Source organism: Heterodontus francisci, chromosome 35, assembly GCF_036365525.1.
Source record: "Heterodontus francisci isolate sHetFra1 chromosome 35, sHetFra1.hap1, whole genome shotgun sequence".
Classification (NCBI taxonomy): Eukaryota; Metazoa; Chordata; class Chondrichthyes; order Heterodontiformes; family Heterodontidae; genus Heterodontus; species Heterodontus francisci.
Window position 1 is genome coordinate 36,332,724 of NC_090405.1, and position 18,785 is coordinate 36,351,508.

At 46.9% G+C, this 18,785-nt stretch overlaps 1 protein-coding gene across 5 annotated transcripts in view; it reads right to left on the bottom strand.

The window, feature by feature from the left end:
* Nucleotides 1-6,794, bottom strand: part of LOC137350609 (zinc finger protein 609-like) — a 209,871-nt gene extending 203,077 nt beyond the window's left edge. For 3 of the 5 annotated variants that reach the window (XM_068015340.1, XM_068015338.1, XM_068015336.1), the window contains exon 1: nucleotides 6,447-6,794. The gene's annotated coding sequence lies outside the window, so the exon portion shown is untranslated. The remainder of the gene's footprint in view (nucleotides 1-6,446) is intronic. The other 2 variants (XM_068015339.1, XM_068015334.1) reach the window with 1 other exon arrangement.
* Between the last annotated feature and the right edge of the window lie 11,991 nt (nucleotides 6,795-18,785).

Consider the following 18,785-nt stretch of genomic DNA (forward strand, 5'->3'; position numbering starts at 1 on the left):
CCGAGACAGAGAGGGGGGGGGGAGCCGAGACAGAGAGGGGGGGGGAGCCGAGACAGAGAGGGGGGGGGAGCCGAGACAGAGAGGGGGGGGGGGGAGCCGAGACAGAGAGGGGGGGGAGCCGAGAGAGGGGGGGGAGCCGAGACAGAGAGGGGGGGGGGGAGCCAGAGAGCGACAGAGAGGGGGGGGGGGGAGCCGAGACAGAGAGGGGGGGGGGGGAGCCGAGACAGAGAGGGGGGGGGGGGAGCCGAGACAGAGAGGGGGGGAGAGCGAGAGGGGGGGGGAGCCGAGACAGAGAGGGGGGGGGGGAGCCGAGACAGAGAGGGGGGGGGGGAGCCGAGACAGAGAGGGGGGGCGAGACGAGAGCCGGCGAGAGGGGGGGGGGAGCCGAGAGACAGAGAGAGGGGGAGCCGAGAGACAGAGAGAGGGGGAGCCGAGAGACAGAGGGGGGGAGCCGAGAGACAGAGGGGGGGAGCCGAGAGACAGAGGGGGGGAGCCGAGAGACAGAGGGGGGGGTGCCGAGAGAGAGAGAGGGGTGGGGGTGCCGAGAGAGAGAGAGGGGTGGGGGGTGCCGAGAGAGAGAGAGGGGTGGGGGGTGCCGAGAGAGAGAGAGGGGTGGGGGGGGGGGGGGTGCTGAGAGAGAGAGAGAGAGAGAGAGAGAGAGGGGGGGGTGCTGAGAGAGAGAGAGAGAGGGGAGGGGTGCTGAGAGAGAGAGAGAGAGAGGGGGGGGTGCTGAGAGAGAGAGAGAGAGGGGGACAGAGAGAGACCAAAGGGGATGCGGGGAACAGAGAGTGTGGGGACGTAGAGAGATAGGGGTGGACGGGGGACAGGGGAACTGAGCGGGGAGCAGGAGACAAGGGATTTGTGGGGGGGGGGGAATAGAGAGGGAGGGGGGAGACAGATAGAGGGGTGAGAGGGAGGGGGGAGACAGATAGAGGGGTAAGAGGGAGAAGGGAGACCAGGAGACAGACAGATGGGGGTGGCGGGTGGCCGAGAGATGTCAAGAGTCATTTACTTATGGCACAGAAGGCGGCCATTCTGTCCATTGAGCCCATTCTGGCTCTCCACGGAGCTATGCAGTCAGTCATACTCCCTGGCTCAATCCCTATACCCCTGCAAGTCTATTTCTCTCAGGTGGCCATCCAACTTCTTCTTGAAGTCACTGATCATCTCCACTTCCGCCACCCTTATCGGCAGTGGGTTCCATGTCATTACCACCTGCCGGGTAAAAAATTGCTTTCTCTTACTCCCCCTGCATCTTTTGCACAAAACTTTCTAGCTGTGTCCCCTAGTCCTAGAGGGGAGGTGGGGGGGAAAGAGAGAACAAGACACACAGTGCGGGGAGAGTGGGAAGCGAGATCAAGGTCTCTCCTGAAAGATGGACATCTATCCAGAATACTCTGCATCGCTACATCAAATGTGCGAGCAGAGATTGACTACTTTTGCAAGCAAAAACAATGGCAGGTACGTCACTAAACCAGTTTTCAGCATAGTGATGAGAAACTAAGTCAATAAGTTAGTCTTCTCATTTTAAGCTTCTTCACAAAAATGCACATTTGTTTTTTTGTATTCCTAAAATAAATTTTCAGTGCCATTATCTTCTGTAATTTGCTCACCAACCTCACCCCCCCAAAGGGCCGAGCAAAAAGCCACACAAAAAGGTTGGACAACCCTGCTCTAACATGATTGGAATGGTCAGTGGTGACTAAAACCTGAACCTTGGCCAGTTCTGAACCTTCACTTAATTGACTGAAACATTCAAATCAACATCAAAGCTCTGAATTTCAAACTGCACTACGATTGGTATCCAAAACAACTCCGGCCCTCCCCCAGCCCCTACAAATACACAGAAAAAATCTGAACATGAGACAGGCGGAAATTTTTCTCCCATTTAGGAAATCCAACAAGGTAATGGGAATCTCTTTTCAGTCAGGAAAGAGGATTAACTGTATTTTAAAATGTCCTCTTCGTGGGGGTACTTGGGGCACAGGGAGTAGTACTTTGACATTCACTATAAACAAAACAGGCTGCTATTCAAAAAGATTCACTTCAAATCATTGTGAACTGCTCAACTCCAACACAACAAGCTGCCACGGGACCAGGGCATTTGAGAGGTCAGTGCGTTGGATCAGAGCAAGAAACTGCTACACCCCAAATTTGGCAAAACTATGAGTTTAGTGTAGAAGTTGGATTTAAAATCTGGTTATAGCCAACTAGCTCAAAAACATTAATTCTATTCTCACCGGCAAGACTGGTGCTGTACCTCCCATTTCTCCAAGAATCAGATCCGGCGCTGGATCGCCCCTCCACCCTCGGATCCGGCGCTGCATCGCCCCTCCACCCTCGGATCCGGCGCTGCATCGCCCCTCCACCCTCGGATCCGGCGCTGCATCGCCCCTCCACCCTCAGATCTGGCAGTATATCTCCATTCAATCCTGTTGCCTCTTCTCAAGATAATTCTTCATTTTGCACCTCGTGCCTTTATCAGTCAGTTTGTCAGTTTGTAATGTTTGCAAATCCACTGAACTTATTCAGCAGAAAAAAAATCCTGTCCCTCTAACTGTCCTTCTTTTGACCCCTTATCAATGTTTCTTGAAATTTGTGAGTTCCATTTTCACCTTTCTCCCATCCAGTTCAGTTGCTAGTTGTTCCAATGAGAAAGCTGGCCTGTTCCTTACCCATTGTGAGCAAGAAGCATAGCTCCAAACTTGCTCCTCTCTTCATCTGTCTCTCCTGCAGCATGTCTAACCTTTCTTCTCCTTGGAGACGTCCTCCTAGTGTCCTTAGAAAGGGGTCCCATTTTACCCTCTACTATCACCCTGTTACCATTCTATCTACAGTTTCTCAAGTTGGAATACTCAAAGTTCTGGCTTAATCCATGATCAGCAGCATTGTTGTGTGCACAAGCATTCCATGGCCATCAGCTGGCTGATGTTACATAGCTTTGGGGCTACTGCAAGACGCTTTAGTGATTTATTTTTCGTGGCCTTGACATTTTCAAATCCTTTGATTAATAGCAACAATTATTAGATTTTTTTAATCAAATCTATGCTGATGGCAACCTAGTTTCCTCCCAAATCATTCCATGCTGTAGTTGATAGCTCTTCATCTACGTCAATTAACTCAGTCTCCTCCTTTCTCATATATACAACTTCCCTTGCTCACTATGCAAACACATCCACTCTTTTCCTGATGATTCTGCACTACAATCAGTGACTTAAAACCAGGCAGTCCTCTAATCCTCTTAAAATACAATGGTTAAATCACTGTCAATCTCCTGCATTCCTTTCCATAAGGAATTAAAAATGCTTCCAATCCTTGTAAAATTTTTTACACATCACTCAAATCCAACCAACCTCTGACCTTCAATGGCTGCTCTTGACTGGTTTTCATTTACTGGCATTCTATGCCTCAATATCTCTTTCCATTGTTCAAGTCTCCAAAAATCTGAGATTCCACTATTACACTAAAACCTTCCCCTCAACAACCCTGAGCCGTATAAAGCTAACATCCAACCAAGACACAAATATTGTTCCATATTCAACAACATTTTTCTCACAATTATCTTGCACTATGAGCAGGATCCAATGCTTGCCATTTGAGAGATCAGCGTCTCTAGCTTTCAACGTTGCTATCTCCGGCAACCTTTAACATCTGTCGCTGTTATATAAACACCATTATAGTCATTATTCCCCTTCCATTCTGCTCAAACTTGAACCAAACACTGCACATGCTGTTCTCACTCCATCCATTCTCATGGTGATGAAACCATGACTCATATAATCTGAAGGCAAAGTTGAATCCAAGTTTGGCAGCGTATCTTATACTGTACACTGACTGACTACTCCAAGTGCTCCTATGAGGACTGTAACTTCTTGAACATATTGACGACAGTCTGCAATGACTTGTTTTTATACAGCGCCTATAACATAGAATGATGCTTCACAGAGCAGCAAAGGGTTTGGTCGTTTGATTCTTTTGTGTGAGTGTTGAGAGAGAAACAAAAGCCTGGTTGAAGAAATGGGTGTCAAAGCATGGAGGGCACAGGAAGGTGAAAGGGTATAGAATTACAGCAAAAAGGAGGCTTATTTAGTACTTTAAAAATATATTACTACACCTTCTGACCCTTTTATTATTTCCCCAATTTTCTCTCTCATACACCTTTCTTAAAGGTACTGACTCCCCAGAGTCATGGCTGCACAGATGTTTTTTGCCACTTTGACATATCACAGAAGTGGTCACTCTCCATGCAGTCCTTGACAGTGCGCAGTGACCAGCTATTTCACTGCAGCAGGCATCACTGCGATGCCTACTCCTGTCCTTAGCAAATATCTGTGCACGTGTACTTCCAGTAAAGACCACTAGATACTGATCAGGCACTTGCTGATTAGTGCCTCTCCAACCTGGACACCATTACACTGCTCCAACTGAAATCAGCTAATACAGCACACAGGCAAACCTGCCATACAGTTTGCTCGCTGCAGATATCATGGCGATCAGCCAACACACTTCACACATTTGACATGCGAGGACATCAATGATGAAGGATTAATGACCCTGACAATCAAGGCAAGGTTACTGAGTGAGAAAATACCAACAGTAAACAGTGGAAAAAACATCAGCCGCATGCAAAACCCTGGATGCAACCTGTTCCAGCTGAACTTTACACCGGCCCAGATTGCAATACAATTCCCTCTTTCTGTGGAGATTATCCAAACACTAAAATAACTGTCCATTTTATTCACTCTGTGCTATTGTTAAAAGCCCCATTCACCAAACATTCCTTAATTTTGACTGTTTATCAATGACACAGTACCCAGATCGTTGGCATCCACCACAGTAACTGCTGCCAGCAAAAGAAGCTTTAAAATTAATCGAAATAAAACCCCACTGAGCAAATGGAGGCCGCTGAGGCTGACTCACATCACAGTTGTCCAGTGGGAAGATTCATGATATGGTTCAGTTCCTTCATGACATAAGCCAACATGACACCATCTAGGGAAAGTCCTCTATTCCAAATTGCTGCCAACAAGATTTTTGCGGCAACGATTACCCCAACCCTTAAACATTTTAAAAGATACATATATAGCATGTATAGCAAGAAATCGCACACTGCCCCACATACATCTGAAAAAACAATCAAGCCACCAAACACTGCATTAAAAAAATTTACATTCATATAGTGCAATTCACAACCTGAGGATGTCCTAAAGTGCTTCACAGTAAAATAAGTATTTTTGAAATGTAGTTGTTGCAATGTAGGAAACGTGGCAGCTATTTTGCACACAGCAAGGTCCCACAAACAAGTGAAATAAATGACCACTGCATTATCTATATTTTTGGATGCTGGTTGAAGGGTAAAGATTGGCCAGGACAACTCTCCTGCTCCTCTTCAAATTAAAGTCATGGCATCTTTACAGTCCACCTGAGAAAGCAGACAGGGCCTCGCTTCAACATCTCATCCAAAGAACGGCACCTCCAACAGTGCACTGGCCGACATGCTCAAATCTCTGAAGTAGGACTTGAACCTGTGATCTGATACAGAGGCGAGAGTGCTACCTACCACTGAGGCAAGGCTGACACTTGTCATTGCAGTTCACACCTGTGTTGGGGTGTGGTAGGGCAGGAAGGGGGTGCTGAGATACAGAACCAAGAACATTCTTAGTGTCAAGGACCCCAAAAATTCTTACTCTGGACTCGGGTGCAAAGTGTCTGAATCAATCGTTAATCCAAGCTGTGGATCAGTTTAAAAATAAACAGAATGACTGGTACGTGGGGAAAAGATTAGTCTTTAAGCATTCACCAGTGGAAGAACCTTTCTTGTATTAACATTTTGTTCACTCTCTGGAGGGGCCAACCTAGATGATGTGCTCAGGTCTGTGGAGTGGGGTCTGAACCCACCATCTCCTGGCTCAGCCAAGTTTGTTCCGAGCAAATAGAAGAGGTTGGGGGTAAACAAACAGACACTAAATGAGACTGATTTAAGAGAAGGGATTCAGGCTGCCAGTGTTAGGAGCTCAAACACCACAATGAGCACCACCACCTCAAGTGGGGGGGGGGGGGGTGCAGATGCCAGGGGATTGGAGGCGGTGGGTGTTTTTCTTGAGGGGGGGGGGCAACAGACCCTGTGTCCCTAACCCCCAAAGATCCTTCGCCCTGCCCCGCCTCAGCTCACACCATGTGCCGGCAGCAGTTTACCCAGATCCCGGGGATTGAAGTGGGCCTTGCACCCCAACCCCAACCCCCCCCCACCACCACCCCCACAATATGTCACCAACACAAGCCAAAGGAGGGAGAACACCCCGCCCCCGGGGACCCTGCACGAATCCAGCCCCCGGCCCCCTCCCTGGGATCCCGGCCCCCGAGACCTCCCAACACCAGCGGCGAACAAAGAGATTTCCTCCCCTCAGCCCCGAGCCCAGGCCTCGGCGGAGGAGGCGCTCACTTACCCGGGGACGGCAGCCGGGCTCCAGCGAAGGCCTCCCCCCCGGGGGGGAGGCGCTACGGCCCCGGACAGAAGGCGGCCGGTTCCCGGAGCAGAGCGGGCCCCGCGCTCACCGGCTCGCGGCCATCCGTAGCCGCCGGCACCGGGGCTCGGCTCCGACACGGGGAGAGCGGCGGCGGGGGAAGTAACTAAAGTGCGAAACGCCTCACTGCACGGCCGGCCTAGGGCCGGGTCAAAGTTGTGTCGCTTCGGGGGCCGGACTCGGACTCGATTCCGGCTGCGTTTCCCTCTCCCGGATCCGAGCAGATGCTGAGGATTGATGCACTGGAGAGGCGGTGGCGAAAACCCGGACCGGAGCGAGGAACACCCGGACCGGAGCGAGGGAAACCCGGACCGGAGCGAGGGAAACCCGGACCGGAGCGAGGGACACCCGGAGCGGAGCGAGGGACACCCGGAGCGGAGCGAGGGAAGACCCAGATCAGACTAAAAACAGAAAGTGCGGTAAACTCTCAGCCGGTCTGGCAACATCAGTGGAGAGGGAAACAGAATTAACATTTCAGGTCAGTGACCTTTCGTCAAACCTTTGCCAGCACTGATGAAAGGTCACAGACACGCAACGTTACCTCTGTTTCTCTTTGCACAGATGCTGCCAGACCTGCTGCGTATTTCCAGCACTTTCTGCTTTTATTTCAGATTTTCAGCATCCACAGTATTTTGCTTTTAACTCAAGAGCAGGGCCACGCAAACCAGCAGCAGAGCGAAGAAACCCAGAATGGACAAGGGAAGACCTGGAGTGTAGCAAGGAAAATCAAGAGCAGACCAAAGAAACTCAGAGAGGAGCTACGCAATCCCAGAGTGGAGTGAGGAAACCCAGAGTGGAGCAGGGAAGACCCGGAGCGGAGCAATGAAACTCGGAACGGTGCCACGCAAACCTGGAGCAGAGTGAGGAAAACCCACACTAGAGCAAAGAAACCCAGAGTGGAACAGGGACGACCGGAGTAGTGCAAGAGCCATGGAGAACCCAAAACAAATAGGAGGAAACCTGGAGCAGAAGTGGAGCTTAGAAAAACCCAGAGTGGAGCAAGAGAAAACCCAGAGTGGAGCAAAAGAAAACCCGGAGTGGAGCAGGAGCTAGTGAGAACCTGGGATGCATTCAAGTAACTCTGGGCCAGTGAGTTGCTGCGGGAAACCCAGAGAGCAGCAAATGGCAAGAAAAACCCACAACGGAGTCCGGCTAGGTGGCACAGAACCTCCGAGTGGAGTACGAGGCAGAAAATTAACCCAATATGGAAGCAGCCAAGCAAGCGACAGTAAACTGCACTAACAACAGGTTACCTTTATATAAAGCCTTTCCTGGCAATAACAGGAGCATTATCAGAGAAAATTTGACACTGAGCCATATAAAGAAATATTAGGATAGGTGAGCAAAAGCTCAGACAGAGGTTGGTTTTAAGGAGTGATTTAAAGAAGTAAAAAGAACGGTGGAAAGGTTTAGGGAAGAAATTCCAGACCTTAGGGCATGGACAGCTGAAGGCATGGGTGCCAGTGGTGGAGGGAGGAAAAATCAGGGATGCACAAGAGGGCATCATTGAAGGAGTGCAGAGATCTCAGAGGTTTGTAGGGTTGAAGGAGATTACAGAGATACGGATGTGACATTAGTGATGAGTACCTGAACATTGAGGGGTTGCCAGACTGGGAGCCACTGTAAGTCCACGAGCACAGGGCTGATGAGAGAACAGGAGTTAGTGCAAGTTACGATACAGGCAGCAAAGTAATAGATGAACTCAAGCTAACAGAGGATGGAAGGTGTGAGGTTGGATAGGAGAATATTAGAACAATAGTCGGCCCTGGAGGTAACAAAAGGATTGGCAAGGGTTTTAGCAGCAGGTGAGCTGAGACAGGGCTAGAAAGGTTAGGAGCTGAACTAACAGAAGTGGAAAATCCAGTGTTTGAAAAAACTCAAACAGAGGAATAAAAAAGGAAAACCTAATGAGCAACTTGGACAGCCAATATTAAACCAAGAGAGGAAAATCCAGACTTGAGAACCAAAAGGCTGAACACAAGAGCAAACTAGCATGGGAGCAACAAAGAAAATTTGGATTCAGCAAATGTTAATGGCAATGCAGATCGCAGTGAAGGAAGATAAAAGGCATGGAGCAGTAGGAGAAACCCAGAGAGCCAGCAGAGAACGTCTGGGGAACCCCGCATCAGTAGAACAAACTTATCACCAAACCACATAAACTATTAACCAGCAGTTTTTTTTTTAATTTAGAATATCCAGTGCAAAATCCTAAACCCTTTGGGCTCAATGCAGTCATGCAGTCATAGAGTTCTACAGCAGAGAAACAGGCCTTTCCGCCCAACGTGCCTGCGCCAATAGATATTTCCCACCATTGCTGACACCAAATAAAATCCTGTCGTGAAATTTCAGAATTTAGGTAAAATTAACAGCAACAGCTTTCTTCCCTTGCAGCAGCCCCTCTACTCCATACCTTTTCTCTCACACATGGAGCTATTTCTCAGTCCCAATCGCTCACACGTTCTACTTCTCAGTTCATAATATTTAGCAGAATTTATCTCCAGCACAAAGTCCCTCACAACAATGACATCCACCAAATGTTACACTGAATTCCTAGGTCATTTCCCTCACAGCAGCTACCTCCTGGCCCAAACCCTTCACAGTATGTCTACTGGTCTTAACAAAGCTGATCTGCCTTAGACCATCTGATGGCCATTTGTTAAAGTGTATGCTCTCTCACTGCTATCAATCACTGGGTTATGCCAGATTAAGCAGGCAATGTGTGTTGCATCTGCTCGCTTTCTCCAGGGATCAGAAGAGGTTCCATCAAGAGATAGAATACGGTTAGCGGCACATGTAGGTCTTGTTTTCTGCATCGGCAACTTCTTTATGGGGATCCAGAGACAGCTGTGCTTTCAAACAGCAAGCACAGCTGGGGGATTCCTCTTTGGCACATGTCAACGTGTACAGTGTAAGGTAATAGATTGTTGACACCAGATAGGTCCTGGTGAAAGCCAGTCTGTGAAGTTGGGCAATCTAAAATTTACTAATCTGTCTAACCCTTTGCACCTCTCTCACCCCAACAAAATGTGTAAAATTTGATTAAACATTTCAAAGTACAGTTCAGTTTCTCAGGTGAGGGTTGTACAATCATTGTAAAATCAGTTTTGGTTCTAAATCCATTTATATGGATATATTTAGGCGACAGTGAAATGGGATTAAAGTAGATAGTTCCAGTTGAAAAGTTAGCAGCAGCTCAGGTGAGATGGACCTTGTGTGCTGCCAATTCATTGATTCATAACGAAATATCCAGCGTAGTGCCCTGGCCAATGTTTATCTCTCAACCAACATCACAGACAAAATTATCTGGTCATTATCACACTGCAATTTGTGGGACCTCATTGTGTGCAATTTGGCTGCTGTGTCTCCTACATTACAACAGTAACTGCACTTCAAAAGTACTTAATTGGTTGTAAAAGGCTTTGGAACATCCTGTGGCCATGAAAGGCACTATATAAATGCAAGCCTTTCTTTCTAGCTTGATATCATTAAATTAATGCTTCCATTAGTGTTTATCATGCTATCAAGATGGGATCCTTGTACATGAATCACAAAAAGTCAGCATGCAGATACAGCAAGTATTAGGAAGTTTAGAATAATATCTGATGCAAAACCCTAAACCCTTAGGGCTCATTGCAGTCATATTTTAGATATTTCCCACCATTGCAGACACCAAAAATATTAGGAAGGCAAATGGAATGTTGGCCTTTATTGCAAGGGAGGTGGAGTATAAATGTAGGGAAGTCTTGCCACAACTGTACAGGTTGTATAGGTGCATTAATAAGACCGCACCTAGAGTACAGCGTACAATTTTGGTCACCTTATTTAAGGAGGGATATACTTACATTGGAGGCAGTTCAGAGACGGTTCATTAGGCTAATACCTGGGATGTGGGGTTTGTCTGATGAGGAAAGGTTGAGCAAGTAGGGCCTATACTCATTGGAGTTTATAAGAATGAGAGGTGATCTTATTGAAATATATAAGGTTCTGAGGGGATCTGACAGGATAGATGCTGAGAGAATGTTTCCCCCTGTGGAGGAATCTAGAACTCGGGGGCACAGTTTCAAATGAAGGGGTATTCCATTTAAGATGGAGATGAATTTCTTCTCTCAGAGGGTCGTTAGTGTTTGGAATTCTTGTCCCCAGAGAGCAGTGGAGCTTGGGTCATTGAATATACTCACGGCTGAGTTAGACAGATTTTTGATTGATAAGGGAGTCAAAGGTTATGGAAGTCAGGCAGGAAAGTGGTGTTAAGGCCACAATCAGAGCAGCCATGATCTTATTGAATGACGGAGCAGGTTTGAGGGGCCAAATGGCCTACTCTTGCTCCTATTTCTTATGTTCTTATGGGCCATTCTATGTCCCAGATATGTGATCTCTCTGATTAGTTAATATAGTATTTAGACAGTACTGTAAAGAGATCTTGCAGGTCTAGGAGACAAAAACTGATCACTCGAGATTAAAGAGAAAGAAATACATTATTAGAATGTAAGGAAGTCTCATAGGCCTTAAATCCACTGGCATTTCTTTAATTCCTTGGTGTTCTTAGATGATTTATTGAAGTTCTGACAATGCAAATTACAATCAAGCAGTTGAGGGTTACAGGGGGCATCGCAGCTGAACTCTTTAGTGAAATCAGAGAGACCTGGAAATGCAGTCATTGCTCAAGACCATGGTAGATGGCTCAGTAAACTGAATCGAGTTGAATCCTAGCTAATGGAAATCCCCTGCCTGGATCAATACTTTGATTTTGTACAGTGACTTTTTGGCAACAGAGACTAGTGAAAATCCTCAAAATTAAGTAGACACAAGGTTAACAAATCCCCGTGTGGCCTGAGAACACCAGTTTATCTCAAATTACAGATTTGCCCATTAGAAGCTTCTGACCCATTCCTCCAATTACTGTAGCTGGTTATGATGTTTCCGAGAAGATTTACTGGAATGATACCAGAAATGAGGTTACACCTATCTGGAAGGACTGAACAGGCTGTGGGGACTCTTTTCTCTAGAAAAGAGAAAATTGAGAGGTGACCTGTTAGACATCTTTGAGATTATGAAAGGGTTTGATAGGATAGATATAGAGAAAATGTTTCCACTTGTGAGGAAGACCAGAACTAGGGGGCATAGTCACTAATAAATACAATAGGGAATTCAAGACAGACTTCTTTGCCCAGAGAGTGGTTGGAATGTGGAACTCGCTACTTCAAGGAGTAGTTGAGGCTTCCAAACATGAAGCTAGATAAACATATGAGGTGGAAAGAAATAGAAAGAAATGTTGATAAGGGGAGATGAAGGGTGAAGGCTTGTTTGGAGCATAAACACCGACATGGGCCAGTTGAGCCGAATGGCATGATGCAGCGCTGTAAAGAATATGTACTTGTCTAAAATATTGCAATATGGTATAATGTGATTAGGCCATGGGAACCTGTGACTTAACTTCTGCCTCAAGTAGTTTAATAAATCCCACAGGATGTACTGAAAGCTCTGGTCTCAAGTTCGTTAACTATTTACTTTAAGACTGAATATCTTTCATCAGTGTGAGCAGGAGGACATTTGTCTTCTACGCTTAGGTTAAAGAGCAATAAACCATCAATTAACACCCCCTTCCCCAAGAAACCATAGGGAAATGAGGGAAAGAGAGGAAAAGAGACCTGTTGCAAGGAAAAGGGAGAAACCCAATTGGACAGCATGACAGAAATGTTGGTAGGAACATTGATCTTGTTGACAGGTGGAACAGAGAGACCATTGAAGGCAACAAGAGATTGACTTTGTTGGGAGGTTTGGAGAGAGGGAGAACTGGTTTGAGACGAGCAGATAACCTGTTGGGCAGTAGGAAAGAACAGTCCCCGGAGGGAGATCAAAATAGAGACAGAGAGCCAATCAGTCAGTAAAAGAAAGCACACTGCATGGGTAGATGCAGGGCCGGAGCTGAGTGGGGCTGATGGAACACAAACCTGAAAAGAGACTTCTGCACCATTTTCAAACAGATAACTGCGATGCTTGGAAATGTGACCAAGACAAAGTGTAACCAGGGGAAGATACTTCACCCCTGAATACGAAGTTCTTTACACTTTATACAAGACATCACAAGGAATCTTTTCAGGTTGGATCATGGACCGGACTATTATCCCAAATGTGATGGCGAGAGAGTTAGCCAAAATGTTGCAATTGGTCTTCAGAGGGAGTTGATTAATGCTGGAGCTTTATTTGATGGTGCAGCCAATAGGACATCCCCTTCAGTGACATGAATTTAACTGTGTCAAAGGTCAAACTTGTGCCAGCCTCATCAGATTGAATATTGTTGCGCACAGGTGTTCCAGGAGAGTTCCTTATCTCTGAAGAACTGCCTTATTTTGGCCAATCATAAAATGTTGTCATAATGGAGCCAAAACTGCAGTAGGGATACAGTGCACCTTGTCCAGCAGTGTTGGGTGATAATAAACCGTGAACCCATAACATGCTGTACTACCAACTCTAGATCTAATTATCTATATGAAAGTACTTTAGTTCTTGCAGGACTGTTATGAATTTTTCATTATTGCTCAATTATTCAACACTTTCTCCATCATTCTCAGTATGCTGCACACGCTGTAGGGAAAATGAAATAGTGTATGAAAGGTTTCTCTGTACAAAGAATGAAGATCCTTGGCTTTATAAATATAGCACTGAATACAAAAATAAGGAAGTCACGTTAAACCTCTACAAATCACTGGTTAGGCCTCAGCAGAGGTATTGTGACCAATTCTGGCCACCAAACTTTAGGAAGGCTATCAAGGCCTTGTAGAGGATGCAGAGGAGATTTAGTGTAGAACGTTAACAAGAATGAAAGACTTCAGTTATGTGGCGGGACTAGAGAAGCTGAGGTTTTCTCTTTAGAGCAGAGAAGGTTAAGAGGGGATTTAATAGAGGTGTTCAAAATTATGACACTTTTGATCGAGTAAGTAAGGAGAAACTGTTTCCACTGGCAGGAGGGTCAGCCCAATCACATGGAGGGGGCGGGCTCTCCGACGCCACAATGGCGTCAGCTGCCTGTGCGCAGGTGCTGGCACCATTTTGAAAGGGTAGCCAGCCCTGCCGGATCATTAAAATTTTTAAAGGGCTACTGCCCCCAATTTACCGTTGATAAATCTATCATCCCTTCCTGCCCAATAACAATTAAATTCAACATTTGCCCTCTTCCTCCCTGCCCCACCAGAAAACACTTACCTTCAACACTTGACCTTTCCCCTCCCAAACCGATGAAAGTGCAGACATCTCCCTTTCCCACCCTCCCCTACACTAGTAATTTGCATTAAAGCCCACTTTCCACCACCCCCCCCCCCACCCCCCACTCCCACTGAACTAAAAATTATAAGTTCCCCCCTTCCCCACCACAGTGGCACCTGCTTTCCTGGACAGGAAAGTGAAGGCACGTGAGTGCCAGCCGCTGCTCGGAAGATCGTGGCCCAAGGGTACGATCTTTGTTTATTTTATTTAAATGTATGCATTTCATTAATTTAAATATGTTAATCCCGATCCCATTGCCCAGTGGTGGGGGGTGGGGGCTGCTGTCATGGAGCCTCGCTGCCGCCAGAAAGATCGGGCCCAGCACTCCCGGCGTCAGGCTTCATGGTGGGCCACTGATGGAACGATCTTCCGGCCCCCCCACCCCCCACCATGGAGTCCAACGTCGAGAGCTCAGTAAAATCCCAACCCTAGTCTCATGATGCCATGAAACTATCAAGTGTCATAAAACCCATCTGCTTCACTAATGCCCTTTCGGGAAGGAAATCTGCCATCCTTACCTGGTCTGGCCTACACGTGACTCCAGACCCACAGCAATGTGGTTGACTCTCAACTGCCCTCTGAAATGGCCCAGCAAGCCACTCAGTTGTCAAGGGCAATTAGGGTTGCCAGCAACGGCCACATCCCCTGAAAGAATAAACAGAAGGATAAGCACAGGGCATCTCTGACTGCTTGTGTTGAAGCTCAAGGTGTCGGAGCTTGAGGAGCAGTTGAAAGCTGAAAAGATGCTGGACTGGATGTTCCAGAAAGATGGTCACACTGCAGACAGACTGAGTTGGTGAGGAAGGAAAATGGATTACCATCCCTCAGGATAGGAAGAGGAGGCTGGAAGCAGTGTAGAGATCTCCTGAGAGAGCTGAATTAATAAAACTAACAGCAGTGAATAACCTGTGACAGCCAGAAGAAAGCAACCATGAACCATATCCCATAGATCAAGTGGTGGCCAAACTAGAGGAAGTAAAATACATAAACACAGGAGTTATAGTATATTCTATAGTCAGGGGAATTTAGAGCCACTGTTGGAGTTAGAACTGCCAGTCATTAATAGCTGCTGCGTCCTGGGGCCAGGCTAATGAATATAATGCAGCAAGTGAAAAAGAGCTTGGATAAGGAAGGGGACAAATGGCATAGAAAGAAATAGAATTAGAGGGATCTGGGAGTCCTGGTACATGAACCACAAAAGGTTAGTATGCAGGTACAGCAAGTGTTTAGGAAGGCAAATGGAATGTTGTCATTTATTGCAAGGGGAATCAAGTACAAAAGTAGGGAATAAAAACAAGAAATGCTGGAACCACTCAGCAGGTCTGGCAGCATCTGTGAAAAGAGAAGCAGAGTTAACGTTTCGGGTCAGTGACCCTTCTTCGGAACCGAGCACTGACCCGAAACGTTAACTCTGCTCTCTTTTCACAGATGCTGCCAGACCTGCTGAGTGGTTCCAGCATTTCTTGTTTTTATTTCAGATTTCCAGCATCCGCAGTATTTTGCTTTTATAAAAGTAAGGAAGTTTTGCTAAAGACGACCACATAGAACATAGAACAGTACAGCACAGTACAGGCCCTTCGGCCCACGATGTTGTGCCGAACCTTTAACCTACACTAATATCAAACTAACTACCTACCCTTCATTCTACTATCATCCATGTACCTATCCAAGAGTCGCTAAAATGCCCCTAATGTATCTGCTTCTACTACCACCGCTGGCAGCGCATTCCACGCACCCAACACTCTCTATGTAAAGAATCTACCTCTGACATCTCCCCGAAACCTTCCTCCAATCACCTTAAAATTATGCCCCCTGGTGATAGCCCTTTCCACCCTGGGAAAAAGTCTCTGACTATCCACTCTATCTATGCCTCTCATCATCTTGTACCCCTCTATCAAGTCACCTCTCATCCTTCTACGCTCCAATGAGAAAAGCCCAAGCTCCCTCAATCTTTCTTCGTGGGACATGCCCTCCAGTCCAGGCAGCATCCTGGTAAATCTCCTCTGCACCCTCTCTAAAGCTTCCACATCCTTCCTATAATGAGGCGACCAGAACTGAACACAATATTCCAAGTGTGGTCGAACCAGGGCCTTATAGAGCTGCAGCATAACCTCGCGGCTCTTAAACTCAATCCCCCTGTTAATGAAAGCCAACACACCATACGCCTTCTTAACAACCCTATCAACTTGGGTGGCAACTTTGAGCGATCTATGGACATGGACCCCAAGATCCCTCTGTTCCTCCACACTACCAAGAATCCTGTCTTTAAGCCTGTATTCCGCATTCAAATTCGACCTTCCAAAATGAATCACTTCACACTTTTCCAGGTTGAACTCCATCTGCCACTTCTCAGCCCAGCTCTGCATCCTGTCAATGTCCCGTTGCAACCTACAACAGCCTTCCACACTATCCACAACTCCAGCAACCTTCGTGTCATCGGCAAACTTGCTAACCCAGCCTTCCACATCCTCATCCAAGTCATTTATAAAAATCACAAAGAGCAGAGGTCCCAGAACAGATCCTTGTGGAACACCACTGGTCACTGAGCTCCATGCTGAATACTTTCCATCTACTACCACCCTCTGACTTTTATGGGCCAGACAATTTTGTATCCAGACAGCCAACTTCCCCTGAATCCCATGCCTCCTTACTTTCTGAATGAGCCTACCATGGGGAACCTTATCAAACGCCTTGCTAAAATCCATATACACCACATCCACTGCTCTTCCTTCATCAATGTGTTTTGTCACATCTTCAAAGAATTCAATAAGGCTTGTGAGGCATGACCTGCCCCTCACAAAGCCATGCTGACTGTCTCTAATCAAACCATGCCTTTCCAAATAATCATAAATCCTGTCTCTCAGAATCCTCTCCAATAATTTGCCCACTACTGACGTAAGACTGACTGGTCTATAATTCCCAGGGTTATCCCTATTCCCTTTCTTGAACAAGGGAACAACATTTGCCATCCTCCAATCATCCGGCACTACTCCAGTGGACAGTGAAGACGCAAAGATCATCGCCAAAGGCGCAGAAATCTCTTCCCTCGCTTCCCGTAATATCCTTGGGTATATCCCGTCTGGCCCTGGGGATTTATCTGTCCTCATATCATTCAAAATTTCCAGCACATCCTCCCTCTTAACCTCAACCTGTTCGAGCATATCAGCCTGTTCCACGCTGCCCTCACAAACGACCAGGTCCCTCTCACAAGTGAATACTGAAGCAAAGTATTCATTTAGGACCTCCCCTACCTCCTCCGACTCCAGGCACAAGTTCCCTCCACTATCCCTGATCAGCCCTACCCTCACTCTGGCCATCCTCTTGTTCCTCACATAAGTGTAGAACGCCTTGGGATTTTCCTTAATCCTACCCGCCAAGACTTTTTCATGTCCCCTTCTAGCTCTCCTAAGTCCATTCTTCAGTTTCTTCCTGGCTACCTTGTAACCCTCTAGAGCCCTGTCTGATCCTTGCTTCCTCAACCTTAAGTAAGCTTCCTTCTTCCTCTTGACTAGCTGTTCCACATCTCTTGTCATCCAAGGTTCCTTCACCCTACCATCCCTTCCCTGCCTCATCGGGACAAACCTATCCAGCAGTCGCAGCAAGTGCTCCCTAAACAACCTCCACATTTCTGTCGTGCATTTCCCTGAGAACATCTGTTCCCAATTTATGCTCCCCAGTTCCTGCCTAATAGCATTGTAATTCCCCCTCCCCCAATTAAATATTTTCCCTTCCCGTCTGCTCCTGTCCCTCTCCATGACTATAGTAAAGGTCAAGGAGTTGTGATCACTATCACCAAAATGCTCTCCCACCGAGAGATCTGCCACCTGGCCTGGTTCGTTGCCAAGCACCAAGTCCAACATAGTCTCTCCTCTAATCAGCCTATCTACATATTGAGTCAGGAAAGCTTCCTGGACACACCTGACAAAAACTGCTCCATCCAAACTATTTGCACTAAGGAGGTTCCAATCAATATTAGGGAAGTTGAAGTCACCCATGACAACAACTCTGTTACTTCTGCACCTTTCCAAAATCTGCCTCCCAATCTGTTCCTCCATGTCTCTGTTGCTATTGGGGGGTCTATAGAAAACTCCCAAAGTGACTGCCCCTTTTCTGTTTCTGACTTCCACCCATAATGACTCAGTAGACAAACCCTCCTCGACGACCTCCCTTTCTGCAGCTGTGATACTATCCCTGATTAACAGTGCCACTCCCCCAACTCTTTTACCTCCCTCCCTATTCCTTTTGAAACATCTAAACCCCGGAACATCCAACATCCATTCCTGCCCCTGAGATATCCACGTCTCCGTAATGGCCACAACATCGCAGCTCCAAGTACTGATCCATGCTCTAAGTTCATCACCCTTATTCCTGACACTTCTTGCGTTAAAATAGACACACTTCAACCCATCACACTTGCTGCAACTTTGCCCTGTCAACTGTCTAACCTTCCTCACAGACTCTCTGCTCTCTGTATCTGCCTGTTCAACAGCTACCCCAAACACTGATCCGTGGCTCCGGTTCCCATCCCCCTGCCAAACTAGTTTAAACCCTCCCGAAGAGCTCTAGCAAACCTCCGGAGTACTGTGTACAGTTGTGGTCTCGTTACTTAAGAAAGGATAAAATTGCATAAGAAACAGTTCAGAGAAGGTTCACTTGATTGATTCCAAAGATGAAGGGGTTATCTTGTGAGTGAAGGTTGGACGGGTTACACCTCCTTTAGAATTTAGAAGAATGAGGTGATCTTTTTGAAACATACAAGATCCTGAAGGGACTTGACAGGGTAGATGCTAAGAGGATGTTTCCCCATCTAGAACTAGAGGACACAGTTTATAAATAAGAGTCTCCCATTTAAGATGGAGATGAGGGTCGTTAGTCCGTGGAATTGTCTTCCCCAGAGAGCAGTGGAGGCAGGGTCATTGAATTTTTTTAAGGCTGAGGGGAGGCAGTTGCGTAGTGGTATTGTCACTGGACTGGTAACCCAGAGGCCCAGGGTATTGC